The sequence below is a fragment of the Lagopus leucura genome, unplaced genomic scaffold, assembly GCF_019238085.1.
Source record: "Lagopus leucura isolate 7727_CA_CO unplaced genomic scaffold, USGS_WTPT01 Super-Scaffold_73, whole genome shotgun sequence".
Taxonomy (NCBI): Eukaryota; Metazoa; Chordata; class Aves; order Galliformes; family Phasianidae; genus Lagopus; species Lagopus leucura.
Window position 1 is genome coordinate 66,710,807 of NW_024962252.1, and position 21,982 is coordinate 66,732,788.

Genomic DNA, 21,982 nt, shown 5'->3' on the forward strand with positions numbered 1-21,982 from the left:
CTGCAAAAAGGACACAGTGCACTGAGTTTTTCAAAATCTACAAAAGAATACACTATTGGATTGCCGCTCATAACAGAAATTATTGAAATGTTTAATGATTATTATGTGTTTCTAATGCATTTTTCAGTTTTCAAGTGACAGCCTAGTGATATACTTCTAAATACTTCTGGAAAGAGAATACTTCTGTAGCAGAAATGCTAAGTCATGGCCTGAAACAGTGATTGAGCACCTGGTAAGAAGACAGGGCTAATCCAGGGGAGCTCAGGTGCATACAATTTACCTGAGCGACTAGAAGATATGGAGCCATGATTAACCCTTTCCCAAATCTCATTTAAAGATTTGCAATGGAGGAGAGGGTATCTTGGTGGAGATCTCTGTGTACCTGAAGCTTCCTGAAGGTAAGTAGTTTCTTTTCTTTGTTTCTGTGCCTATGGCTGTTGCATTTCAGCAAATTCTTGCTTTAAGTAGCCTCTGATTTTGCTCCTCTGCTCTTTTTTGCTGCACTTTCTATTGTGTTGTGGCTTCTAAAAAGCTACCGTAGTATGGGAAAGTGATTAAAATATCTTTAGGAAGAAGCTATCGGGTTAAAAGAGGCCTGTTCAGATGCTAATATACCAATGACACTTGCCCTTACTTGCGAACTAGGCAAAGGCTGAAGTTTGACCATGATCTTATGTCATTAGGTGAGGTAAAAATAGTGAGGTAAGAAGAGATTGAAGCTGAGAGCTTTTTTGGTGATTCACATCTGATTTTATTGTGTAGCAGAATTCAATGTAGTTTTGGTTTCGTATCAACAATGTGTTTTGGAGCAAGTTCTAAATTTTCCTTTCATTTATTGCGTTTTAACTCGCATCATGGGATGGTTTCAAAGTCTGCAAAGGATTTTTTTTCTTGGTGAAGCTGAGTAATGGACATTTCAGTAATGGATATTCAGCTGTAGCCCAAATCCAACCCTAAGTAATCCCCCTCAACCCAGAAATGTCTGAAGAATGAATAGGCTCTTAAAAGTTTGTTTTGCTGCTATCTTACATTTATCTCAAAAGCTATCCTTGCTGAGCTGTAAGACTTGCTACTGATAATACCTCTTTGCCTTGTTGATTACCAAGTTTTTTTTTTGTTTTTTTTTTTTTTTTCTTAACCCTACCAGCATTTAAAAACTTTCAGACAATTTGAATGTGATTTTTACTTTTTTTTCCTAGTTATCTTTGTTTTGGATAGTGTGCCAGGAGCAACTGATATGGGAACACTAGATACAAAACTAGATTGGTTGGTTTTAAAGTTAAATCAATTAAGTTGATATGTCTATTTATCAATTACTGTAAAATAAATGATTGAGATAATTTTTCTTTGCCTTCTTGTTAATTCAATGTGGGCACTTATTTGGGTAGGGATGACCTCCAAAGATCCTCACAGAAGGCTCCAGGCAATGAAGAGCCCAAATTATGTTTCCTTCTACCCATTGTACTTATCAGCATTTGTACTCCATGACAGCCCTTGTTCTTGTGTGGGGTGCTCATTTCAACAATTGCATTTTTCAAATTTGACTGCTGAGCACTGTACTGGAGAATTAAACCAGGTGGTAATTTTATACTCTTTATGTGATTTATTGGAATAAGCAAGACCTAGAAAGAAAAGATCTGCGTAGGCATTTGGTATGGAAGGTGTAGTGGTTGTGTGACAATGAAACATTTCAGAGCTTATTGAAGGTTCTAGAAAAAGAGCTGTGAAAAATTAAGCTAATTATTTATACGCGGAAGAGTTAATACCTGCATAAAATTTTTTGTTTTGAATAAATAGGAAAAAGTTACTTCTTTAGAAACTCTGTTCAGAGCATGGCACTGCTTTTTTTTCTTCTATTCTTATTTAAGGCTTCTCCGTTGTTTAAGTCAGTAATTCTTTTTTCCACATTGTTCTCCTGAGATCTGTCCCACTGTTTTAATGATAACTATGAAGCAGACATGGTAAATTTTTTTTGCTGCCTTTTAAACTTTTCCGAGAACTATGGATTTGAGTATTCAAATCAACCCTGAAGTTCTTAGTGTTGTTTTTTTTTTTTTTTTTTTTTTTTTGACTGAATGAGGAAAAAAGTAGAGGCTTTTCTGGCAAGTAATACTGAAACAGTTCTAAAAGTTCTGCTAATAAGGCTCAAGAGAGTCAGGGAATGAGGAAGTTCAGATGAAAACAGGCATATGAGACACTGACACCTCAGTCTATGTGGGGGAAGCTTCTCAGCTGCTCAGCCCACATCACAGAGCTTGGCATTCAGCAGAGCTACTTATGTGACATTTAAAACCAGATTCCCTAGAAAAATGGCAACAGTAGTAAGTGAAGGTGGCACTTCCCTAATAAAGAAATGAATACTTGGTTTTAGTGAGCTAGGGATTACTTCATATCTTTGGGAAAGGCAGAAAGAAAAAAAACTGGATGAATTTTTTTTCATTTCTCAAGCTAAGTTTTCGAATACTTGATTTGAAATGGACGTTACATTTTGAAATTCATTTAGTTTTTAAGGTTAAAACAAAAACAAAGGCTTTGCTTATATAGCTAACTTAAAAATATTCACTTCTAGGTTGTACAAAAATTATATTCTCAGTGCTTTTCAGTGCACCACAACTTGTCCTTGACTGAATTTCAGAATGTTATCTTTCATAGTGTGTAAAGATACCTTTCTATAAATAAGAAAACAACAAAGTAACAAAAATAACATTGCCCAGGAAAGAAAATGTGTAATGTGGTTTGTGATCAAATACCTCTATTGTGCACTAGGTCTTCTGCAGTTTGACAGATAGGGAGATAACATTGATGGGAACTGAGTGCTGTTCTGCATGCCAAGAAGTGTCTTGCTAGTAAATACAGATCTATTTAGAGACTAAACCATTATTTTCTTTTTCTTCGTGTCATGGGATAAGGAAAGCTTGGATGGTTCTCTGCTGGCTCCCGTCAGAGACACAGATCTTTTAAATTTATATTTCTGGGAACAGCATTAGACCACATTCTGCAATCTCTTTAATAGCCACTAGAATGTTGCTGTGCTGTTGTGCATCTTGTTTCCGTTTTATAATCCATGAAGTCTGCTTTTACCAGAGAAACCAGAAATAGTTAAACTGTCTGTTTCATACAAATATCATAAAATACTGGGTGTATGACAGAATAGCTAGGTAATGATCAAAATCAGGCTTACTGTATTTGGCACTTGATGGGGTTTTTTTGAAAATTTTTACTTGGGGAAAATCCCTCCTTCATTTAAACTTGTATCATATTTATAGATATGTCATCAGTGGCTCTCCCCTGGTAAAATTAATTTTATCTAGACCAGAGACTGCGATTTGAAAAAAATCTTAGTGTGTTTGGTTTAGTAAATTCATCACTTAACATTTTCACATGTCAATCTACTCATGAGTATTGATAAATTTTCATTCAGTATAAATAAATTAGATTGTGAAATAGTTAATACCATGATAATGGTAATGTCTATTTAATCTGGCTTGTATACATATTCTGCTAGTTAATCGCCAGTCAGCTTGAAATGAAATGTTTTAGTGTGATATGAGTTTTATTTTCTTTCTGTTGATTGAGAGACAGAAAGATATGGTGTGGTAGTGTTGAGACACTGCCCTGCTACAAGAATTAATTATGGTTTATAACTAAAACTTGTATTTTCACCCTAAAATGCAGACCTCGGATCAGTATATTATCACATTTTACTCCTCATGGCATTAAATTGTCTTGCAAGTATGTCCTGTAAGTTTTTGAAATTAATTCTAGTGGCTTTGGCTGGGCGTATTTAATCCTTGTCATGGAAACCCTTTGCACAATGTTTTTCTCATTGCAATTTTTAAGGTATGCTCATTTGGTGACGAAGGCTGCCAGAACAGTGGAGACATTCAAGTTAGCTGCTAGAGACTTTTGACTATAAGTGTCTTTTGTGAATTTTATTTTACTCTTTAAAAATACTAATTTTTCAGACACAGTTGAATTATGATCACTTTGTAGATTTAGCAATTATTTAATTGCCGGTGTTTTCAGCATCTGTATAGGCAGAATACTTATCTATAAGACAGGCCTTGGGAATCTTGTTGGGTAAACATAACAAAGGATTTTATTGCAGTGATTCTAGATATAATAAGAAAATGAATCATAAAGTGTTAGAAGGATGTCAAAAGCTGTATGCAATAAATCCTCTCATCCAGCATTATTTATACATTTATAGTATATGGATTAAGAAATTAGTGTTATGGAACTAATTAAAACATAATTCACACATCTGATTTAGCTTGTTTGTTATCTAAAGATGCTTCTGTAGATCTTAGTGAGCCTGTCCAGTGAATACTTATCTTTCTGTTTACAGTGTTGGAGACATTGCTTTTTCCCACGTATTTCACAAAACTCCATTGTCTATAGCCTTCATTTGTTCTAAAATGTTTGTCATGGTTCTATGTTGTTGTTTTTGTTTTTGTTTTTTTTTGTTTTTGGATTTCAGTATTCCACATCAAAACATCATGTAGTGTACGGGGCATTAAAGTGTCACTGCCCCAATCCCAGGTACCTATCCCTGTACATTACAGCAGTCACGGGATCTGGCCCTTCCGGGTGGGGGGGCGCTCTCTTGCTGCCTTGCAGTGGGTGCTGGAGGGTGCTTTCCTAGCCGTTCCAAGCTTTCCAGGTTTGAATCGGTCCCGGGAACTCTCTCTCTCTTATCTTGTCTGATTTATTAATCTCAATTTCAACTAAATTGTATATATATTGTGTTATTTTGTATTCCGATATTATAGTAAAATAAGTTTTCCTCCATAGATTGTTGCCGCTGCTTTTTTCCTCCCTTCCTTCCTTCCCATTTTTGTGGGACTGGGGTGGGGGGGAGGGCAGAGGCCCTGTCGCCCCTGCCACGGACATAGATTGATCTGGTCTGGTCAACTCCGTGACAATGTTCACTGTTTCTAAGCTATTTCTCTTAAAAAGTCTATGTACAATGACATCAGCAGTGTAGTTATGAATGGGTGTTTCTATCATATACACCAGGATCTCTGACTGATGATTTATTATTTAATTAAGAATCAGTATGCACAAGGCCTGAAAACATACGTAGGGTTAGAAATCAAATGAAGTAGCTGTGAATTCTACAACACTCAATACTTTCAATCTCTGTGAAACTCGAAAAGCCCTTAATAAAATCAGAGCTGGTAATTTAGTTTATTGCATCCAAATGTGGAGCCCTCAGAACAGCAAGGGCTCCATATATAGAGTCTATCCAAAGCAAGGCCACAAAAATGACTTAAGTGATGGAACACTTCCCCTTTGAGGACAGATTGAGAAAGCTGGGGCTGTTCAGCCTGGAGATGAGAAGGCTTCAGGTACACCTGATTGCAGTCTCTCAGTATCTAAAGGGAGCTTTAAGAAAGAAGGGGACAGACTCTTTAACAGGGTTTATGGTAACAAGACAAGGGGAAACAGTTTCAACCTAAAGGAGGGAATATTTAAGTTGGAATAAGGAAGAAGATTTTTACTGTAAGTGTGGTAAGGCCCTGGTACAGTTTGCCCAGAGAGGTAGTGGTTGCCCTGTCCCTGGAGACAGTCAATGTCAGTCTGGGCAGGGCTCTGAGTAACTGTGCTGGCTGTAAAATCAAGATAACTGTTATTTATTGCTTTATAGGGACTGTCTTTATGCCTTGTTTCATTACAACTTCTGTTGTTAGCTCTTATTGCTGTTGAGATGCTAGTACTCTTAACAATGTAATTGTTATTCATATTTAATCTTTTTGTTACTGAAAAGTCTTGAGTAACCAAATGCTTGACTCTTACTTGGAACTCACTTCCAAACCCTACAGCCCAAATATTTGTCTGTATGCTCAAAAAAAAGAGCCTTCAGTGAAATTTATACCACTTTATATTTTTTATATATTTATATTTTATATTAGGTAAATATTGTGCCAGCCTAATGGTTATATTTAATTCATTATTTTTTGGAACTGGAAGGCATTCAGAGATGGCTGGTGAGGCATGATATCTTCCTTCCTAACAAAAGATACTCATGCACCTTGAAGGAGAGGATAAGAAAGGGCTTTCTGCTCTCACATAGGATCAGAGATGTGGCTGTCTGTGTGGACTCCAAGGTGTGTGGGGTATGTTGCCCTTGACTGGGTACACTGTCAGTACATGAAAATTTTATCTGGAAACAACATAAACATTTAACTATGGTGTGTCGTATAGCTGGTAGGTGACATAATTTGTAGTTGTTCTTATGCTGTATTGAATCTGGAGGCTGCAATGGTGCAGGATGTCAAGGTCTTCAGGGGAGAATTTTTGGAGCTTTATTTTCTTCCAGGCTGGCATTTTTAATATCAAGTTTACTGGCTTGAGATCAGGTTGTAGGACAAATCCTGGATGCCATAGCTTGAATGAATGAATGTGACCTTTTCTGGAATAGGAGACCTTGAAGTTTTCCTCTGCAGTAAGAGGATTTGTATTTATGGTTTCCCTGATGAAAGATTTATTTTTGTAAAGATTATTGTTAAGAAAGAACACAACTGCATCCTGCCTGTTGTTTTAGTAACCAATTTCTATGGGCATCTGTCCTTGTTAGGCACTCTTGGGAATTAAAGAGAAAGGAAAAGGAAAGATTGCATTGATCCTGAATGCTGTGTGCCTGTCAATTGTTTCTGTAAGAAGTCATTTCATGTAACAGATAGGATCTAACACTAACCTTTGTAATTGGCTGCTTACTGATTGTTCTCGGGAGATGCATGTTTTTTTGAAGGAGGAAGGGCCTTCAACTATAGTATGCAAACAAAGTTAAAGATTTATCCAAAGGAGACTGGAAAAAGTGGTGGGGAAATGTTCACAGCTTATGTTCTCTTCTGAGGGAGGCTGGTCTGCTAGAGAAGATTGATTTTTACTTAAGATTACTTAATACCTACCAATGCACAGAACATTAGAAAATGTAAGTTTGAAGACCGTGTTGCTTTTTAGTGCCATTACACTGCCTAAACATAATATTTTTTCTGAATCATCAAGAGTTCAGTGTTTTTTTGTTTTTTTGTTTTTTTTAAAGTGTAGGATATTCTCACCAATATTGCTGTGTGTATCCAGAAGCTCAGAAATGATTACTTTAAGTAGCTTGGAGTGAAGCAATAGCTGTGAAGTTCAGGTTTGATTGATTCAAGTGACAGTGCATTTCTTGGAGCCAGGCAACTTGGATCCACATTTCAGCTTGAACTATCCATCAGACCAAAGCTTGCAGTTCAGACTGATCTTTGTCTTAAAAACAACCGTTTTAATGCATTAAACATAACAGTTTACACAAGTCAATAAAAGTACATGTTGCTGCATTGTAGTTAATGTATATTTGAGTAGAAAATTCACTTTAAGTTAGTTTTGCATGTAGGATTTTTCTAGAATCAAAAAAGAAAACTATCTTAGATGTAAAGCTAAGAATGGTAGTACTGTAATTGAAACCTTAATAAATGAATAAAATAATACAAATCTAAGCAAGAAGAATGTTACAGCATGGGAAGAATTATAGTTGTAAGAATAAAGTTTAAATTTTTGTGCGCCTATTTTCTAATTTCTAGCCCTTTTCCTTGTGTTATGGTCACTTTTCCACTCCCTTCTGTACTAAAAGGCTTCTACCAGGGTGCAAAAGGGAGAATAAATCATTAACATCCTGAGCCCTTTCCTTCAAATAAAATAGCGTTGTTTTCCTTTTCCTCTCTCTGGATTCTGCTTAGGGTCATTTTATATATTTGTTAATGTACATTTACAGCTTATTCTTTCCTCATTGTTCTGTAAGTTTATGATGTTTAAATTTTACTGTAAATGTTGATTTTTATGGAAATTATTTGTATTTTGTTCTATTTGCTGCTTCTACGATTGTTTTTCTTGGTCTGTAGGTCTACATTTTATCAGCTGGCCACTGAGTTTGTAGTTATGCCCCCTTAGTGCTTGCCCATGCCTTATATTCCACCATCCTGACCCTGTACTCCTCATGTCCTCTGCTGCTTTAACCCTTGGCTGCCGCACCAAGCCACTGCTTCTTCACACTAAAGTTTTTTTTTCTGTTGCAAATTCATTATTACAGAATTTCTCTATGCTGCTGTCTGTACAAAGAACTATGATTCTACCCTACAAAAATTTACAAAATGAGTTATTCATAGTCAATTTTTCATGTGACGAACTGCTTTTACAGCTAAATCGACTGACAGAAAAGCTGCAGGCAGGTCATGACAAGTGCAGAGAAAGCCAACAATCCTCAGAACAGAGGCTTTACAAACTCAATATATGCCTGAGGCCAGCAGCTGGCACTGGCGGTGTTGCATCACTGGACTGTCTTGTCTCCTGATGGGGGAACTGCCAGTGCTTAGAGATGCTGCAGGCCATATAATAGATCTGCTAGAAAAATAACAAAATCATTCATACACCTGAATACTTCAACACTGGAGGGAATAGTTCAGTATGATTCAGTACTGTACACATTGGAGATATTTCTTTCTCTCACTTTTTCCTGTGGAGTAACAGCTAGAAGACTGTGCATCACTGTTCTAAAACGCAAACAGAAGATTAATGAAAGGAATCAATTGCTGACCTGAGACGGATACACTAAACTAGAGTTTATTTTTGTGTTCTCAACAACAGAATAGATTAAAAATAATTATATCTCTGGGGAGGTCAGTATTTCATGTCAGCAGTCATCGTGCTAAATTTTGCCCTTAGTGGAGGGCAAACTGGCATCAACAGATTAGTATGTTTTTTCTCATTATAAATGCAATCATTTGAAAAGAACAGATTCTACTTTATTTCTGCTAGAGTACTGAAATCTTACCACTAGCCATGACACTACCAAAGCTGCTAAAGCCTTTCATGGTCAAGAAAGACTTCACTGAAAATTAAAAAGTTTCTAGAGTACATTTGACAAACTTTGTTCAGATATTAAAGGTTTGTGAGAGTAACACAAATCATGTAGCAGGGGTAGAGCTTCCTTTTTTATAATGCGTTTCATCTTCATAGGGTGTATGGGAGCATACCAAAATACACTTAGACTGCTGTCCCAAGGTTGCAGGGAAGTGATCCCTGGCCTGTTTGATGTAGTACCATAACTTCCTTTGAAATCTTGAGGAGAACACTTAAACTAGAGCAGTCTGAAGAAGCTGGTGCGTATCTTGATTCCTTTGTTGATAAATGTATGCACGTATCATGCCATTCTTTTCAATATTGATTAATGAAGTCTGGCTATTTTATAGACACGTTTACATATGGCATCACAGATGGTTGTTTCTGAAGCTATGTTGGAAAGAGGCATCTTGTGACATTGACTATATGTGTCAAATAGAAGTGACATTGTAGATATAAGATGTGTGCTAACTGGAAAATTTCTATGGCATAAGCTGTCTGGCAGGTGTTATATTCTGAGGAGCCCTCAGAGGGGATGGTTAATGTCCCATATTTCCTTAGAAACTTCAAATAGAAAAGTGCAAATATGGTTCGTGGCAAAGACAAATGTTCCAAAAATACCACTGTTTTCTCTTTTTTTTTTCATCTCAAATAACCTTCTTTATATTCAAAAACAACTAGAGTTTCCTGCATGACCAACTGGATATGTATCTTATATTAATGTTTGATATTGATATCTGCTTGAATTGAGTATTTTTTGGGAGAGGATATTGGCAGATGGGCTTCTTTTTTAAAGGCTGATGTACAGAACAGGACCTTATTCTTTTCCTACCAGAAATGCTGATTTGCATTTTCTTCAATTTTCACCCTTTTCCTTAAGATAGTTTATGATGGTATTTCATATGTTTTTCTGAAGGTTAAAATGTTATCAATGTGGTAAACTTCGGCATGCTAATAAAATAAAGGTATGCACTGGAGTCAAATGCCAAAGACTTGTCAACTACACTCATTCTGCTGGCTGCCAGCACTTATACTGTCAAGTCTCTGCCCTTTCTTGTCCTTCACTTTCAGTCACTGCAGCCTTTTATTGCTTCTTGAACACGTTCTCATTATGGTCTGATACACTGTGATATTTTGAACAAGCCATTTCTCTGATGTGCTCCACATGAATTGGTCTTCCTATAATCTTCTGGTCTTACATCTTTTGTCATATTGTTTATTCCACTGAGGATGATCTCCCTCACACAAAACAACTTCTTCCACCACATTTCTTCTTCTAGTAGTATTTATCCTTATTTGTCATCATCAGTAATTTTCTTCTATTACTGTCTTGTACTACCTTTTATTAAAGTACTATTTTTTTATACAGTTTCAGTTTACGAATTTAAAAGACAAAGGATGTCGGTCTGATGTGTGCCCTAGCTGTATTTCAGAAAAGATTAGTTGGACTCTGACCTGTGTGTTATACCCTTAGTTCCTGTAATCCATGTGCTTTGAGTTAAGTTGGACTTCAAATCTCAGGGGATCATGGCATGGAGTCTAGCTGGAAGCCTGTAGCTAGTGGTGTTCCCCAGGAGTCAGTGCTGAGTCCAGTCTCATTCAGTGTACCTGTCAGTGATCTGGATGAAGGGGTAGAATCCACCCTTAGAAAGTTTGCTGATGGTACAAAGCTGGAAGGAGTGGCTGACACACCAGAAATCTGTGCTTCCATTCACTGAGACTTGGACAGTGAACTCCGGGGAGCTGGGTGTAGAGGAACCTGATGAACTTCAACCAGAACAAGTGTAGGGTTCTGCACCTGAGAAGGAATGACCAAACACATCAGTACTTATTAAGGCCTGATCTGCTCAAAAAGAGCTCTGAGGAGAAGGATCTGGGGCTCTGGTGATAAGTTTGGCCATGAGTCAGAAGTGTGCACCTGTGGTCAAGAAAACCAATGGGATCCTGGGGTGCATTAAAAGGAATGTGGCCAGCAGGTCAAGGGAGATGGTCTTCCCCTCTACTCTACCCTGTTGAGGCCACGTCTGAAATACTATGTCCAGTTCTGAGATCTTCAGTTTAAAAGAGACGGGGAAATTCTAGACAGAGTCCAGTGGAGAACTACAAAGATGAAGAGGGGTCTGGACTATTTCCTATATGAGGAAGGGCTGAGTGACCTAAGATTGTCCAGCCTGGAGAAGAAAAGGTGAGAAGGGACCTCCACACTGTTTATCTAAAACATGGGAGTCAAGCTGATGGAGGCAGACTCTTTTCAGTGACATGCAGCAATATGAAAAGGGGCAGCAGGCCAAACTGGAACATAGGAAGTTCCACACAGATGCAAGGAAGACCTTTACTGTGAGAGTGACAGAACGTTGGAACAGGTTTCCCAGGGTGGTTGTGGAGTCTCTTTTTTTGGAGAAGTTCAAGACCCATCTGGATTCTTTCCTGTACAACCTATTCTAGGGAACTTGTTTTAGAAGGGGGGCTGGACTCTATGATCTCTAGAGGTCAACACCAACCCCTTAGACCCTGTGATTCTGTGCAGCTGAGAATTTGCTATATCTAATATTGTTATTGTGCTCTTTGTATCTGTTGTATTTTCCATGGGAATAAATAGTAGGCATTACTTTCAGAGCAAGATACACACATTTTCTATGTGTGTGGGCATATGAGACTAAACTAATCAGTGGTAAATATCCTTGTGAGACACATAATAAAATCTGTGCATGAAATGAAACAATGCCGTTGCAGCCTTGTGGTTGGATACCCACTCTGTTTTAGCTTGGATTGAATTTACCCCTGAAGCATCCAAAACTTCAAACCCTTCAAGAAACCTGGTGAGACCAGAACTCTCAGCTTTGACTCAAGTCAGAGTGTACAGCAATTTTAGCTGGTACGAGCTGCCTCCATAGTGCCACTACAACATGCCTGAAGATATACACCCAGCAGGTGGTGTGCTTGGGCAAAAACGAGACATCCCTACTCCAGAAGAACTGTATTGTTTTGTTCTCGTTTTTGTTGTGACTTTTATTTTTATTCCACCCTCCTTAGCCCCCAAAGGTTTAGAATTAGGGCTTTTTATTTGCGTTCTCTTTTTCTTCTTCTAAGTCTTTTTAGCATCTCTCTTCCTCTTTTTTTTTTTTTTTTTTTTTTTTTTTCAAAACTGAATAATCTTTTCAAAACTGAATAATCTGTTCAAGAAGTCAAAAGCTGTTGAGCTAAAAGAAAAAGCAAGTTATGTGTTTGAGAGTATATATCTCCAAACTCCTTAGGGACTGTCACAGAAGCCAGGAGGTAAACTAACTGGCACATGTGAAAGAAAAGGCTTTCATAAACTTAGCTATGATTGCTGCTTATTCCTGCAGAGGCATTTCTTTTTCAGTGATAGTTGTTTGTTTTTGAACAACTTTTTCTTCTTTTTTTTTTTTTTTTACTACTTTGTCTAGAAAGCAAGAGGTAGAAGAGTGTGGTATAGTAATTTATTGGTTTTGAGATAGCAGTGTCATTACATTGCTTACCATATTTACATATCTTTCAGGGGATTTTTGTACAAACTAATGAATGTCCTGTGTAAATGGGGATGCATTAAGATACTGGTGCATGGTTTTATTATATTCTGCAATATGAATTCAGTGAACAGGTGCCACACGATCTGTAATCCTCCTTACTTTTGGCTGTAACTGCAAAATGAATACAGACTGAACTTACAAATCATTAACAATGTGTGTGGGTGGCCCCCACTTCAATTCATGCACTCGGAAAGGCACGTTTGCATACTTATAGATTGTATACAGAAAAACACGAGGTAGAGCCATGACTTTCTTGTTCATTATGTTTTTAGTATATGCACTGTAAGTTAGATCCAGTGCTACTGTGCTAATTGTGGTGTAGTTCTTGGAGTTTGTGGAATTGCATAAGCTCTCTTGGCAGTTGGAAAATAAGGCACTCCAGTTGTATAAGGCTGTAGTACAACCAGAGATCTTCAGACTTCAGCGGGTTACTTTGATTTTTGCTTGAGAAAATGTTGTCTGTCTCTTTAGCGTGATGATCTCTCCAAGTATTCCAAGACAGTGAGGAATAGTCTCCTGGACTACCTGAGTGTCTCCAGCAGCTGAAGGAAAACCCAAGAGATGCCAGGCAGCCAGTAAATGAGAAATGCAGGCATTTTCTTTATACCTTCACATCAAACTTTGCCTCTGGAGACTCACCTTCAGATCTCAATCAGAATGTTAGAGTTACATTTGACCTCTTGCAGTCACTTTTATGGTCAAGTTTGGATCCAGACTAGGACCTTACTTCTGGTCAGTACTTTAAGTATGTGTGGTATAGGTTGATAGCAAGGAGAAGAGAAACTGGGTGCTTCAGCACTAAGAAATGTTGCTGAAGGATTTTTTCAGCCTTTTTTAAAATATGAGCAAGCAAAGAAGCACCCTTCTTAAGCTGGATATAATTAGGTAATAATGACTATAGCTTATGCTATACTTAGCACCGTCAGCAATGCTGAAATGTTTGTCTCTGCTTAAACTGTTATGATTTATGATGTTATGAATGGCAGCAGTAATTATTTGTCCATGGAAAAACAATTTTTCTTCTATCACATTTATTTACTTCTTTATTCTTCCTGCCTGGGGAAGGTGTGGTGCTGGAAGGAGATGATGGCTCATCTCTACAGATGACAGCATCCCAGATTTCAGTCCCTGAATCTGTCCACCCTTCATATTTTGCACTTACTGAAGGTTTAACTCTCATGATGTTGATTAAGATTATAATGGTTCTTATATGTAGGTGAGGGGAATAGGTGTTCACTGTGACCCATAAGTTATTTAATAACATTTCCTGTGCTCATGGAGGATGAAGCATGATGATGACTCACTTGGCCTTCTGCAGATCTATCTTTCCAGGTAATTTTTATGCTTTTCTTATTCTGGTCATAAATAGAAATAACAAGAAACAAATAAGACAAGCTTGCCAAGATAGTAGTGAGTCACATAGAAGATTAAACTATTTTAACATAGTAATTGTGTACTTCTCTCACTTTTATTACAGACTCACAGAACGGCAAGGGTTGGGAGGTATCTCAAGGATCATGAATTTCCAACCCCCCTGCCACATGCAAGGCCACCAACCTCCACATTTAATACCAGACCAGGCTGCCCAGGGCCCCAGACTGGATGGGGCAGTGGTGTTTTTTATTACACTTTTTTTTTTTTTTTTTTTTTTTTTTTTTGGTGCCTTGGAATGAATTTGTTGGTCTCCTTTGATACTGTTACTTGTATTCTACTCTCTAAGCAAGGAAGTTCGGTTATGTACAGAAAGCTCTGGCTATTATTCTGTGGTTAATAGTGGTGCTATGCTTGAGCTCTGAACAGATATGGAATTAGACTTAAGTTTCCTTATTCTATAATATGTTTTGAATGCAGACAGTAAGAAAAACTCTTCCAGTTGGTGAGCAGTAATACCCTATCTTCTCCTTTGCCAATATGCTTTTGGAGAATGTCCATCTATACAGAATCTGGATTAGCATATTTTAACTCTGAATATTCATACCATTTTGCATGCTGTCCATGTGAAAGATAACAAAGGAAAGATGACTGGAATGTCCTTCTACATCAGAAAAAGGGTTTTTATTTAGGAAGGGAATCCTCTTTGGAAACATAAGACAGCATTTAGCTACCTGTTAATTCATGTTCATGAGGTGGTACTAAGAATGATCATACTGTATCATTATTACTAGTAGTAGTAGTGTTAAATACAAAGATTCTTAAATAGTCTGTCCTAAAGACAGTAGAATCTTTTGGAAAATAGCTTTCTGTGATTGAATCCTAGCCAATCTTGTAATAAGAATGTAGGACTTTTTTCACTGCCTTTTCCTCACGTGTGTAAACTTCTTGTGTTCTAAACATTAGTCTGCCTTCTGGTTCATCTCCATCTTTCCTTTAATAAACCCCTGTATTTCTATGTCTCTGAAGCATTCTTCACTGACTAAATCATCCCACACACAAAGTCCTGTGCAGGCACAATGAGGAATCAAGGGATGGAAAGGCACAACCCAAGGATAGCATAAGGTGCTGAGAGAGCAATGTAGTGTTTTCATTTGGAGAAATACATTAAAGTGCAGTGAATATTTATGGTTATGTTGGTCCTTGAGAAATATCAGACAAGGTAATGGTATAAGAACGTTTTATAGGGACAATAAATAATGTATCATAAATAAGCCTTGGAGCCATAAGCATCCCTCTTTGGCCACCTGCAAGCATCTGTATTACCACTATTTGGTAATACTCTATAAATAAGAGGTTTTTTTCTAGACCAAAGCATACGATACGTATGAGGTTTTTAGATCAAAATAATCCATTTTCCTAAAGGGTAATAAAAGATAGATTATTTATTGTAAAATTCAGGTTATATAAATATTTTACTTAGCTTCTGAAAAGGAGCTCAGACCAGCCTTTAATTTCATAGCTGCAGGTATTTATAAGCTCAAAGGAACAATGCAATGAATGAGATTTGGATGTCTGCCATCAGGTTGGTTTGTATTTCTTTAGAGAGAAAAACAAACAAATCTCTCTTCCTCTCAGGTGATATGGAGAGACTGAAAAATGCTTCAGAGCAGCACAGAGTTGACCATGAAAGCACAGTGTGTCTGTTTCTTTTTCTAGAGCAGAGCAATTGGTGCTGAACAGCATGGAAAATAGCTACTGGAAATCAGAGCCCTTTGAAGTTTAAAGATGTGACAAGCGGAAACAACCTGGTAAGTGTTATTTGTGCATGTGCACCACAACAGCTTTCAGCCTCAGAAACATTATCATCGTTGTTATTTACTTATGAATACATTTACTTAGTTGTGACAGCATCAGACCACAGCTACTCCTGTTATTACTTGCAGCTATTGCCACTGAACAACTGTATAAGATAAGAGACAGTTATTAAAAGCAAATATTACTGAGCCCTCTTACTACCTGTAGTTCAGCAGTGTATAGGAACTGCATCTCCATGCTGAGAGAAAAGATAATAACAAGCCTTAAAGGATCCAGCTGTTGATCATGCAGTCTTCTTTTGGCACCCTTTATCAGGAAGAGATTTCAGGAGTTTTAGTCCTTATTTCTTTCCCAAGTAACTCTTCTTGATAAATGAAATTCTCAGCACAATGTCTGTCCCTTTCATAATCTGGTAATATTGGGAAAGAATGTGACACACTGAATTGTGTAGTGCTTTACCAGTCAAAGTTTAATGTCGTAATATTTTCTTTGCCAAATGTTTACATTCTTACTGCAGTATTCACAGAATGGAAAAATGACAGCTGTTGGTGAGCTGAGTAAGTCATATCGCTACTCTTTACTACTCATATCACATTCCTAGATGATGCTTCAGGCCACCAGTATGCAGTATACACACTTGAGACTTCTGTTGGAGAAACTACCAGCAAAACTGCTGTTAGGAAAGCTTTTATTCACTCCAGTCAAGTGAGTCTAAACCAGTATATTGAACAATCCCAGGACCCATTGTCTGGCTCTGAAACCAATGGGTGTGTTACACTGCCTTATCATTCTAAACAGAGTAATTGTATCCAGATGGTCTCATAGGAAATGTCCCATGATAAATCTCTGATCACCTCCAGGAGTTGTCTGGGTGTGTGTTACTTGGCTACTGGTTCAAAAACATGTTAATAATTTTCCAGTTGTTATGCAGTTAAAGAAACCGTGATTAAATACAAAGATGCTGGCACTATTGAGCTTGCTGATTTAGATATAGCCAGTAGGAGTTGGATTACTCTGAAAATACAGTTTCAGGATTCTGGGCTAATTCCAACGTGAAAATCACCTGAGTGCATACATCCACTTATGCTGTCATACATGTGTCAAAAAGTGCTGAGGTCTAGGTTTTTTTTTTTTTAAACTTAATGTATTATTTTATTTTTCTGGTTCATCTACTCCCAAAGGCAAGACAAAATAGTTAAGTTTCCCAAGCTATCTCCTGGTCGCCTATCCTGATGGCTTGATTACTGCAATAGGGTTTGTTCCCTTTCCCCCACAGTCCCTTCAATTATAATGACTGGGTGGAGGGACTTCTAAGCCCATTGCTCAGGCACATATAGGTGTTCCTGACAGCTCCTGTGGATAGGAACTTAAACTGCAACAACTACGGACTCTAACCTCAAATGCTCCTTTTACCAAGAAAGCAGTCTGAATTACTTTAGCACTTGCTACAGCTTCCTGAGCTTGAACGCTCTACCTTAGTAGTACATCAGAAGGACACAGCAATAATCAGCTTAATGAAGGCTACTGGGGAGTCTTGGCAGCTTCGTCAGACACTTCTACTTTTCTTTTGGCCTCCATGGCTCCTTTCTCATTGAGGCATGTATAACTTGGTTACTTGAAAAGTTAATCTGGTGGCTTCCTTCCCAGCTCTCAGATTTCCCATTTCTGAGAGGCTCTGTAATCAGTCACTCAGTTATATAAGTCTGGGTAAATTAATTTCAATTCATATATGAGAGTTCTAGGTTGTGGGGATCCAGCTCAGTTGTGCCAGAAGCAACTTTGTACCATCTCTTCAACATTACCAATACTTTTTGCTTGCCAGGAACAGCACTGCCATCCTACATAATATGCAGGCCTGGACTCCTTGACATGATCTTCAGCCAAGCTGCAGCCACAGGCTGGCTCTGAACTTCTATGATTCTCTTTGCCTAATGGTTCTAAAATGCAGACGATGTTCCATTCCCTCATTTAGATCCATCCCTCATTCTTTCCTAACTTGAGAATTGCAACATCCTGTTATCTTGGTCTGATGAAGCTCATTCTGTTCTGCTTAGAGTTATCCACTGTTATACACTGTTTAGTCCCACTATTGTCCCTCTTAAAAACTTTAGACCTCTCTAACCTTTCCAAGTATCATTCTTTCACCTTTGTATTGCCCATTACATCTGACAGAAAGGTTTTGCTTGGAGGTAATCATTGGATTTGTCCTGTGCCAGCACACAGGAGACAGTGCAGAAATCACTGTCCACATTACTTAACTGTTCAAACAGTTAAGTCCTGCATGTAGTTGGCGAGCAGACTGCCAGGTAATTCCTGGGAGGGTTTAGGAATTAATATTGGAGAAATCACCAACAATGGCTATTTGGATGTGAGCGTCCTATTTCCAGGCTGAGTCTAACAGCATAAATGTAAACAATCTATGCCAGCTGGTCTGAGGATGAGTGGTGGGGCTCTGGCATTACTTCAGGGCATGAACGTTGTCTTCAGAATTCCTAGGAATATGAAATAGTTGTGGAATTCTACTGCAGAAAACAGAAGTGTAAGGTAACAAGTAACTAGTAAGTGTAATAAAATTGTCTTTGTTACATGTTTTCTCCTGGGACATAAACTCCCAGTTTTTCTTAATTGCTGCTGCTTAATATCCATTCTCTAAACAATCTCCTGGTTCCTCTGAGATTATTTCAGCCACCTTTACCAAAGATTAATATTGCAAGCAGTGATTATAATTTTATTATCTAGTAATTACTCTGTAAAGTGATTGAGTCTACAGCCTTTCATAATATGGTGACATCTACCTACAAGTTGTTTTTCTCATGAAGGGAGAAAGATTATTCGAAATGATTCTACAATACTATCTTCAAAATCATGCTGTTATAGTTTCTTCAGCAACAGCCTTGGGCTTGCCTTTCCCATGTACGATTTGCTCTGTATATTTTTCACGTTTTATTTTTTGGCTCTACTGTTGTACTTATTAATACTGAGTTAAAACTTGGCCTGTAAAAGGTAAACCTCTATGGCTAGATACCTAAATCTGAAAAGAGAATAAAAAATGTATGAAGATAGATGAGAGGATCTACTATGAGTAGTAAATTTTGTTACAACATAATATAATTACGGAGATCAGCTGTTTCTCTAGCTCATTGCCATGTTCTATTAATTATTTTGCAGACACTGGGAGTGTCAGACACTGTAAAGACTACTAACTGTAAATGATGTTTTCCAGAGAGCCTTTGTTTTACAGATGTATGAATGATTTGGCATAGTTGTCCTCTAGTTAAAATATTCAAATAGCCCATAATTTATTACTAAGGGTGGAAAACTGGGCTGGGGTTCAGGAAACATGCATTTCATTTCTGAAGCTGTATCAGCCTTGATGGAGGATCCTGAGCAGGCACTTCTCCTTCCTGTCTTATTTTTCTCATATAGAAAACAATGTCTGACTCTTTCTGTACTATGAGAGTGGTGAGATGCTGGAATAGGTTTCTCAGAGAGGTTGTGTATGCCCCATCCCTAAAGGCATTCAAGGCCAGATTGGATAGAGTCAAGAGCAGCTTAGTCTAGTATTACATGGGGAGGTTGGTGGCCTTGTGTATGGCAGGGGGATTGGAGATCTGTGATCCTTGAGGTCCCTTCCAACCCTGGCGATTCTGTGATTCTGGTAAGACTGATGCTGTGTGAGTTCTCTGTGCATCCCACCCTCTGAAGCTCTAAGTCACGTGCTCTGGTGCAACCCCAGAAGCAAGTTGCACAGGCCAGGTGATTAGTGTTGGCTCTTACTCCTCCTTTCAGGACTGAATCCATCCCAAATGCTAAAAAGCATCTCTGGAATGGTGAAATGGTCAGTGCCTGACAAAGAGAAATCATAAGGGAGGAGAAAATGTTATCTTTCACGGCTTGATTCAGGTTTACACAGACTCAAGAGTCAGAGAAGGGTCTCTCACAGTTTAATGTTCAATTTATTTTCTAAACATATCTTTTTTTTCTCCTCCAGTTATTTTCATATTTCCACCTTAATGTTTTTCTTTTTCTTTTTAACCAGCAGCAAATTTTTAAGGCTTAGAGAGTAGAATGGTTGATGGGATTTGTCAGAGAAATTTGCAAAATGCAGACACTTATGTGTTTCCTACATGTTACTGTTTTTCAAAGTGCTCTGACAGATACAGCTGACACAGGAAAATGAGCAACCATATCCCAGCAGATCTGTGATAACAGTGGTGCCTAGGAGCCCCTATCATTCTCCACTTACTGTGTGGTAAGGCTTGCACAGACACAGCACTTTGTCACCCAGCCCTGACCTATCTGTTGTGTCAAATCTCTCCAAACCTTTCCTTTCCCATGCCAAGCTGAGTGTGACTGGCATGAAGCCAGGATGGGCTGTTTCTTTGTTACTAGACAGGGCTGGAGAGAGATCAGTGGCATTCATTATGAATGCCCTTTAGTTGTACCTCAGACTCATTTCTATTTCCTGGTGCAGAGAGGCCTCTGAGTTTATCGCGGTGGCTCAGCTAATTGTAAGAGCAACACAGCAAGAGTTGGGGCTAACTCTGTTTAAATACTATGGAGATCTTTTTCTGTCCTCATTTCAACAGAGGAAGTCAAGCTGATATCTAATTCAGTGCATTAGCCATTTTCACTCAAGTCGGTGGGGTGATTACAAACTCTCAGTAACATTTCCCAATGCATCTCTGCCAGGTGAAAAAGCAACATCTCTGCATATCACAAGGCATCCATCCTTAGGCACTCACGCAGATACTATATATAAACAGATAACTATCTAGTTGTTCCTTTAGATTCAGACAATGGCTTGTGCTTAAACTGGGCGAATACTTAATTGATCCTAAGTTCCCTAATAGCAGTAAGTTGCAAATGCACAGAACAAAATCAAAGAACTTGTGAAGTACTTTAAGTTCCTTAATCATCCGTGAAAATTAGGGCATTGTGTTTTTGGCAAGAGCAATAGTCATGGTATATAAGGATAAAAGCCTGTCTGGCTGGATCTGCTTCCTTGTGAAGGAGTAGGATGTAAGTTTTTGTAGTGGAGACAGGATTTTTTTCTTCTGTCGAGGCTTCAGTGCACTGGAAATTTCCCATTACCATTTTATCCAGATTTAACTCAAGATCTCCACATGAATTATTGAAACAAGGAAGCACAACTTCATTTAGAAAAAAATACAACAAGAAATATAGTACTGCAGTTAAATGCTATATCTTCATCTACTGAGACAAGTAATGAAAAACTTGTCTAGAACAAACTTTTATAATTGAAACTTCTGTATTTTATCGCATCTTCATGACATCTAGCTATCTGCCCTGTGTCTTTAGCTTTGCGAACATAATTTACGAAAAAAAAGTCCAAACCCCTTCTTACTTGATCATTCCAAGACAGTTGTATATGTAAACAAGACAACCAGGTAGTAGCTTTGAAGTCTAAATGAGACATCCACTGCATCATATGAGGGGAAAAAAAGTACTTAAGTGTTTTTTTTCCTTAATAACTTTAAATTCTGCAGAGAATTCTTTTTCACAGCATATTAACTACCTCAGGTAGATATTAGATGCAGATTTGCTACACAGTGAATTGGATGTCATATATGAAAGGACTTCTAGAGAAGGTTTGGTTGTGTTATTGGAAACTCTGGAGTATTGCTATTATTTCATCTAGGATCTTATAAGAACTGGATATATTGTGAGTCACTTTCCCTATTTTGTATTGTTTCCCATTTTCATAGCACCTCCCTTCCTGACTTCTGCAAAGCAAGTTCCGAAGTACTGTGAGAAAGATTGTGCTTCCAGTGATAACACCAATGACATTTTCGAAGCTACAAAGCCATTTGAGTATACTTGTTACACAGATCCAGAAGCTCCTTCTATGTCAGTGGGATCAGGAGTGGAGCCACACTTGAATAAAAACAGTTGATATATGCTTTCAGATTTTTGAATCTGTTTTAAGCACACAAGGAGAAATTTAGCTGATGTGTAGCAAGTTAATGGAGTTCTGCCAAGGTACATTTACCTAATACCCAGTACAATATTCTACTGCTTGTTAGATCATAATTCAGCCCATTAAATAACTTTGCACTAACTCAGTGAAAGTGCCTAGCTGACAACAAATACTAAGATATGTAACTTTTGCAAAAAAAGGGGTATTTGTTTCTTATATGGTATAAAGAAGTGAGAAAGAACTAATAGGCAACATGAAGGGAAAAATATATCCATTGCTTAAAAGCATAATATAGAAATAAAATGAACAGAATTTTGTGGAATTCATCTCTGAGTTTTTGTTGTATCAGATAGCAGTCTATCTTGTAGCTATATATAGCTAGCAATTTTTGTATAGCACTCACTTATAAAGGGCAACA

General features: G+C 37.8%; 1 long non-coding RNA gene across 1 annotated transcript; it reads left to right on the forward strand.

Moving 5' to 3' along the window:
- The first annotated feature begins 337 nt into the window (after positions 1-337).
- Positions 338-21,706, forward strand: LOC122174889. The gene is made up of 3 exons (XR_006177251.1): positions 338-398; positions 15,525-15,616; positions 21,353-21,706. It is a non-coding gene; the product is annotated as an uncharacterized LOC122174889 (long non-coding RNA).
- The last annotated feature ends 276 nt before the right edge of the window (positions 21,707-21,982 follow it).